We start from the raw sequence: 8,311 nt of genomic DNA, 5'->3' as shown, positions 1-8,311 counted from the left end.
CTGATCACTTTCTGAAAGCTCTACTAATACTAAAGTCTAAGACCTCTTAGTTTCTCTAGACCTCTGAAACTTATTATAGTAAAAAATGTAAATATTTACATTTCTTTGTGTAATCTAGCGATATAGTACAAAGAACATTGTATACCAAGAAATATCGACCACAGCGGAAAATATGAAACAACGAATTATTGCAGCATGTGCGACAATCAGTCCAGAAACGTTAAGAAATGTATGTGCTTCAGCAATTCAAAGATTTCAGTGTTGCATCGATGCAAACGGACATCACTTCGAGCATCTCTTATAAACAAGGTAAGAATCATTGTTTTACACTTTTATTTAATGCCGAATGACTTTATTATAAGTCGTTGAAATCGTCTAAACATCCGCTATTACACTAAGAATAAAAAAGTATAGCATGTCATTTAAAAAAATGGAGATGACCTTGAAATCTCTGAAGCGCCTCCACCTACAAAAAAATTATTAGTAGCATATTACGGCCCTCTTGGTACCGTACAACTTTTATAAGTACAAAATTTTTGTATCTCTAAAAATAACGGAGATATTCCAGGTGGACAGAGTTATTGGTCCACCCTGTATATATATATTTATTTTTTTGGAAGGAAAAGGAGAAAATAATGCGGAGACAAGCGACGCCACATGGTTATGGTCAGAGAGGACCCGGTGTTGAAAGTGGTGGGGGGAAAGGGAGAAAAGGTTTCTTTTTCACTATTATGTTTCTTCCCATCGTGCGAAGACAGGCGCTCCCCATCCTTCATTGAGATATGCTTCATCGGTGGTTAAGTATTCTTCGATGCATCCTCTACATTCGTCAGCTGGTTTGATTTTTATTATTATCTTGTAGCACTGTGTGCAGTTGGTTTGGTTTTCTGCCGAAGTTCTGTGTATTAAATTATGATGGCACCATTGCGTATTCTTGTTGGTATTCTTCCGGGACCTTGTAGAAGCATGAATTGTAAATTTTATAGCCGTCTGAAATTCGTTGGTAAATTTTGCCTTCGAATGACACAACACCACTAAATTCAGATAGGTAGCCGTAGGTTTCAGGATGATCGCTTGGTCTTACGCCGTCGATCAATCCATAGTCTTCCTCTCGATTTTCAGGAGTCTGTAAGTGGTGATGTCCAGGCATTTCAATACTGTAAGCGATTGTCAAGTGTTCAGGGATGACTCTTGTTGTTTATAAACAAAAATTTAGATAAAATAGCAGTTATCCTATATGTTTTATTATATATATTTTTATTATTATTATTATTTGTTTTCTATATATCTTTTAAGAAAATATATATATTTTTTAAGAAAATATATATATTTTTAAAAATTTTTTTTTAGACTGCAGGGGAAACATGCTCCATAATGTTCTTGCTGTGACGAGCTATTCCTAATTTAATTAGTGCTTCTTTAAAATCGAATGACGCATCGAAGTTTATTGCTTGTAGTCGGAGATTAACTAAAGCAGCTCCTTTCCAAAGAGGCTGTACTACATTTATCCATCCTTTATTACCCTCAGCGACTATGCGAGTAAGATTTTTAGTAGCTTCTGGCCAGGTGGAAGTAGGGGTTTCTGGTCCTGTGTAAGCTAAAGCACAAGCGATGGCTTGCCACGGTAATTTTTTGAACTCATCGTCAAGTTCGTACAGTTCATTGTGAGGCAAACTTAATTTTCGGCCAATGTCCTTTAGAGAGATTTCAGCTGCTCCTATTATTCTGCTGACTCTGGTTACTATACCTCTGTGCCAGAGCTTGTTGTGCATTACGCTGACGGCTTGATCTTCTTGTATATTCGTCATGAGTTTCTTATTAGCGGTCATTTTAACTTGTAATCTACACTCGTCAAAAAAATTATCGCAACACGCAATTAATATTAAAATTTCACCTAAATTCAAATAAGCGTATCTCCGCGAAAAATTATCGCATTTGAAAAATTTTTTTTTTGTTTTAAAGGGTAAAGTCTCCACTTTAAGAAACTTTCGTTAAATTTTGATTTCATTCTCTCTCCCTCTCTTCATCCCTTTAAAAGTAAGGACGTGTTTTTTTTTTCAAAAAATTGCAAAGTTTGACGAACTCTACGGGGTATACTAAATTTTTTTCGTCAATATCATCATAACTATCATAAAATATGGACTTTTCTTTACAAGTTTAAAAAAAAATTGAAGCCCGTGCGATTTTCTTTCGCGGAGTTACGGCGTATCAAAATTATCTATGCATTTTTGTGCAACCGCCAACATTTGTATTAACCGATGGGCACCACGGGGAGGTTGTTGATCGGATTTTGCCCATCATGTGTGTGTGTGTGTGTGTGTGTGTGTGTGTGTATGTGTGTGTGTGTGTGTTGGAAAAGGGATGTATGTTGTATGTATTTAAAAATGTGTATTTCCGCCTCGTCTTCGGATGACCTCTTGCAGGCGCTCACGCATATTAATGCAAGCTCTAATTGTGGCCTGCGGAATTTCGAACCAAATTCGCTGTAGAGTTGCTTCCAATTGCTGGAGATTGGTTGGCTGCCTCTCCAAATCACGCAGCCTTCTTGCCATTATATCCCACAGATGTTCGATGGGATTTAAATCCGGGCTCATCGCTGGATGTGGTAACACCTCGATGTTGTTTTCTTCGAAGAAGTCAACTGTAATCCTGGCAATGTGTGGGCGAGCATTATCTTGCATTAGAATGAAATTGCGCCCCATTTGACGACGCATCGGAATTATGTGAGGACGCAAAATTTCCTCCACATAGCGTATCGCTGTCATTCCGGGAGGTGGTACAATTACGAGATTTGTGCGTCTATGTGTGGATATTCCACCCCATACCATAATTGAACCACCACCAAATGCTCGAACAGGTTCGACGCAATTCTCTTCAAAACGGTGTCCCTGACGACGCCAAACACGAACTCTTCTGTCAGAACCGAAGAGGCAAAATCGCGACTCGTCAGTGAACAATACGTTGTTCCATTGTCTTGCAGTCCAGTTCTGATGACTGCGTGCATATTGTAAACGATTACGTCGATGAGCCACAGACAACATTAGTACTTGAGCACGAACTCGCGAACTGAAGTTTCTTTCGTGCAGACGATTCCTGATTGTTTGATCGCTTATTCGTCTGTACGGCAGAATGTCATTAGCGATTTGTCGCGCAATTATTACTGGATTTTGTATTGCCGCGTTTACGATGAGACGATCTTCTCGAGCTGATGTTGCTCGTCTTCGACCTTGTCCTCTTCTCCGACGAAATCCGCCTGTTTCTTCATAACGAGCCCAAACTCGAGAGATTGAGGCCCGATGCACACCCATTCGCCTTGCAACATATGCCTGACTTGCCCCTTCTTCCAAAAGAGCAATAATTTGCGCACATTGATTTTCGTTTAAACGAGGCATTTTTGTTTCCCGAATGAACAACACAGTGTTTTTAATACTATGAAGTTTTGTACGTACTGAAGTAAGTACAGTACATAACTTCACAGTGTATACTGTGTGAACTTCAGTATTGTGAAGTTATGTACTGTAAGAACTTCAGTACTGTGAAATTATGTACTGTAAGTACTTACTTCAGTACGTACGAAACTTCACAGTATTAAAAATACTGTTGTTCATTCGGAAAACAAAAATTCTTCGTTTAAACGAAAATTAGGGGTGGAATATCCACATATAAACGCACAAATCCCGTAATTTTATTACCTCCCGGAATGACAGCGATACGCTATGTGGAGTGGTCCCCGTGGTGCCCATCGGTTAATACAAATGTTGGCGGTTGCACAAAAATGCATAGATAATTTTGATACGCCGTAACTCCGCGAAAGAAAATCGCACGGGCTTCAATTTTTTTTTAAACTTGTAAAGAAAAGTCCATATTTTATGATAGTTATGATGATATTGACGAAAAAAATTTAGTACACCCCGTAGAGTTCGTCAAACTTTGCAATTTTTTGAAAAAAAAACACGTCCTTACTTTTAAAGGGATGAAGAGAGGGAGAGAGAATGAAATCAAAATTTAACGAAAGTTTCTTAAAGTGGAGACTTTACCCTTTAAAACAAAAAAAAATTTTTCAAATGCGATAATTTTTCGCGGAGATACGCTTATTTGAATTTAGGTGAAATTTTAATATTAATTGCGTGTTGCGATAATTTTTTTTGACGAGTGTATTTTGTAGTTTTTCGAAGACTTTTTCGTTATTTCGGAATTGTACCCAGAAGAGTAACGGCGATTCCACGCATACAACTCTTACTTCTTGATGCCCTGAGCATAATTGTGTGGTGTCGATGGATTCGATTTCCAGTCTCTATAAGAAGGAATAACGTCGTTGAGAAGATATTTCTTCCAGTGTTCTAAGGGCTTATTCCCGGCTTATGCCCCAAAAAGAAGGCTTTTTTTATGATTTTTTTGCAAAGACATTTGAGATGAATGGTATACAAATAATATATCATTGGATTAAGCAACTCTTGAAGTAAAAAAAAAAAATATTTTATTGGCATTTTTTTACAAAATGGCGGCTGTAGAGTAGTTAACGTAGACCACTATTTCAAAAAGGCCTTCCGCGGCCGGCAGTAGAAGTCTCGTCCAACTCAACCTAAAACAAAAAAAAAATTTTTTTATTATCTACATGAGTTTCGCTACTGAAGTACACATGATTATATTTTTAGAATTTTTTTTCGCGAAATGGCGATTGTTTTAACAAAAAATCTTTTTTTTGACGAAAAAAATCGACCTAAATTGTTTATAACTTTTTTTCCTGTTAAACAATCGCTAAAATCGTGTGTACTTCAGTAGATAATCAAACGATGAAGCTACAGTTCAAATTTCAAGTCAATCGGATGAAAACTTTTCGAGTTCTACTGCCGGCCGATTTTGAAAACACGATTTCGAGAAAAACGCGTTTAAAGTTTCAAAATGCTATAAATCTTAAGTATCGTAAAAATATGGTACATAATAATTTTTTTACCTTCAGTCTGCTATCCCTGCACCATACAATTGTCCTTCTAGGGCCTTATTTTGCTCTTCTTCATCTTTTTTTGCCGATGTAATGCTGCGTCTGGCCTCTTTCGCAATATCGGACATATTGTGCTCAGCGGTTTGGATCCGATTGGCGTCTGTTTCCAAGCAGAATTCATGCATATTTGGCCCAACAGTTAATCCAAGGGCATCATAGACGGCAAACAGACTTGACAAGCCGTCATTAAATGTAATTACAGCTATGTCAGTCGCAATGTCAAGCACAGTCTTACAGCTTGACACTGTCTTTGGAGCAATCGACCACACGACTGCGTTGAATGACTCATTGTTATTTTGGGTATATCCACCCAAGCAGCGTGAAAGAAGATCGTCGGAGCTGAGTTCTTCGTAAATTGGTTTGACTGCATCGAAAACATCTTTATGCATTGGATTCTTATGCTCATATGTGGAAAGAGTACCAAGCACTTTACTGCGCTGCCAAGTACACCAAGAGTCAACTCCGACGGGACACTTATCGTGTTGCGGATTTTCGTTCGTCGACAATTTATGATATAATGTTGCCCAAATATCATTCCGCATTTGCTCAATGGAATCGGGATTTCTTCTAATAGCAAGCCCGTAAAAAATTGTGAGCTCATCGATAAGTTTTCCGGTCAATTTCCCTCGACCGCCGAGACCTTTGGTATTTTTTTTTAAGTTGCGCAGACGAGTCCCCATACGCTTTTGCACGTGTCCGATGCATTCTTTCTTCTCAACGACAACATCTTCATACGGTCTTGCGTCAACAATACCTTTATAGGTTTTCAAGTCGCCGTCGTCAATGTATTTCAAGTACTTGTTGTTATGAAGTTCTTCAGAGCGCTTAAACATTTCGATAACTGCGTCGACTTCCATTTTCCCGGCAGATCCTTCATGGTTGGCATCGCAGTGCTCTTTGTGTAAAGGGTATACCTCTTCGTATTCGGCAGTGCCTTCTTTTTTTTCCAATATTCACACATTTTGCAATATTTTGATTTTACACACACATCCAACACCTTGCCAGTATACCAACCAATCAAAGTTACCAAACCGAAAAGAGACGAAAAACCTCTCTTTCGCCAAGATCCGTCGCCTGACACCGTGAGGCCGTCATTTTCATCGCGTTCAATAAAAAGTTCTTTCTCTTTAACAGCTGCTTTTTTCATAGATAGTGCTCGAACAGATGAAGTAGCAGTGACGATATTAGAGATAATTATGTAGTAAGTTGTTTTAAAAACGGGCTTTGCGAGATCCATCATAGCGCAAAACTTTTTTATACCGTTGATTCCTATGCCTATGACGCGCATAGCAAAAATAATGCGACAGTTTATCTCATAAGCACGCTCATTAATTAAAGGACAGCTGTTAATAGAAGATTCTCCACAGTTTGCACAAGACACAATAATTTTGAAGCCTAGTCCACGTTTGTTCGACTCCAAAAATCGCACGTCACCTTGACATTGTTTGCATACTACTAATTGAGAAAGAGCAGTGAACACAGTGAAAAAATTGATAAAAGAGTAGCCAAAATTATTGTCAACATCACGGTCACGGTCTAGGTCAGCCATTTTCAATTTCTTGGCCGAAGTACTAACGTGTTCCGAATCGCCTTCGAACGAGTGGCGGTTAGGCGGACGTCGATTACTAATTTTACTCCGTTTATGACTTGAACTGCTTGTTTTACTGCCTTTGTGGCCACTATACACCTTTTCACTCATAGTTAAGTACTTGTAAATATAATTCAAAGTCAAAATGCAAAGCAAAACTCGAAATAACAACGTGAAATGACGAGAACAACTGATCGACTAAACACAGGGCGAGTGTGAGTAAACACATACTATATAGACGATATTACCTTCGTAATTTGATGCAGCGACCTCTATACTTCAAATTTGAACTACGATATCGATCGTAGGTAACTTCTACTGATTTCCAAAGCCGCGAAATTCAAAAAAGCGAGCGTCGCTAAAATGGGCAAAAATTGTGATTTTGGAGCATCAAAGTTGCTTCGGAAAAATTGATTTTAAGAAATTTTGAATTTAGATCGGTACTTGGGCGTTGTAGATTTTGATTCTAGGGATGTTTTGGCATGATTTAAGCCAATAAAAAAAAATGGACCAAAAAAAAAATTAAGCCGGGAATAAGCCCTTAATTAAAGGATGAAACAGTGCGATTGCTTTTATCGCTATTATTATTATTACTAATATTTCGTTAAAGGGTATAATTAATAATTTATGTATAAAATTTTAGGGAAGTACAACGTACAATTTATAAAAGAATAGTGTATATGTATAATGAGGGAGAGGGGAAGGAAGAAAGAGAGAAAGAAAAATAATTTTGCCAATCTAATGTCTGATGTAGGTATATTGTATAAATTTTCTTACATAAATTAGTTTGTTATATGTATGCATATTTTTACACCGAATGTGGCGATATAGCAACACTAATATATGGCGGTGTTGGTGTGTATAACATTATGAATTAATCTAAGAGATATATGTTGTATATGTGTATATACCAATATTATATGTGTGTGGGTATATACAGGGTGATTCTAAATAACTTTATGTTTTTGCAAAAACATAATCTTGACCGAATTCTAAGACGATTTTTCCTTTGGCAAAATTTCGTGCAAAGCACGAATAGTTTTTGAATTATTAAGAGAAATATTTCACTTATTACGGGTCGGATACAAGAGGCAGGCAAGGGCGGCGCAAGTGACCGTCAGACGCGAGCGCTTACGTGGAGCGCCTTCGGCGATCAGCTGGTCGCTATACTATGCACGGACATACATGCGAATACATACATTCTCTTTCTCTCTTCTCTCTCTCTCTCTCTCTTATTCGCTCACTTACCCGTGTTTTTTTTTTTTTTTTTTTTTACGAGGGGAAAATGCATTTTATGCATACTTACCGGTCGGTCCGGTGAGTTATGTGGGACTCGAGTACCAAGTTTAATTACCAACTCGGTACTCCCTACCCACTAAAAACCCCTCTCTTTTTACGAATTTCCTCTGGGACACTATCTGACTTCTCAAGCTCTGTTTTGACACAACGCCAAAGAATAATTATTGTTACCTTGTTCGATGACTTCTGCTAATTATTGCTGTAGTTTCTTGAAAAATAAATATTCCGATAGATCGCACTTTCACTCAAATTTAACGTAGATATCACACGTTACAAAAGACAGAGACATCCACACTAAATAATTAATCGAAAGTTTTTCTTTTTATAAACTGTACTCTTTTGTAAACTTCAACGTAACCACATTTATTCACTCACTCGATAAAACGAAAATTTACTATCACTATCTCTATCACTAATCACTA

At 37.7% G+C, this 8,311-nt stretch overlaps 1 pseudogene; it reads right to left on the bottom strand.

Annotated features, from left to right (window-relative positions):
• Positions 1 to 4,956: 4,956 nt before the first annotated feature.
• On the bottom strand, positions 4,957 to 6,701 carry LOC145975728 (uncharacterized; annotated as a pseudogene).
• Between the last annotated feature and the right edge of the window lie 1,610 nt (positions 6,702 to 8,311).

This window comes from Camponotus vicinus, unplaced genomic scaffold (genome assembly GCF_025532165.1).
Source record: "Camponotus vicinus isolate PSW18456_S1 unplaced genomic scaffold, iyCamVici1.0 SCAF_8, whole genome shotgun sequence".
NCBI lineage: Eukaryota > Metazoa > Arthropoda > Insecta > Hymenoptera > Formicidae > Camponotus > Camponotus vicinus.
The sequence above is the reverse complement of the archived record's forward strand: the minus strand, read 5'-3'. Positions and strand labels throughout refer to the sequence as shown.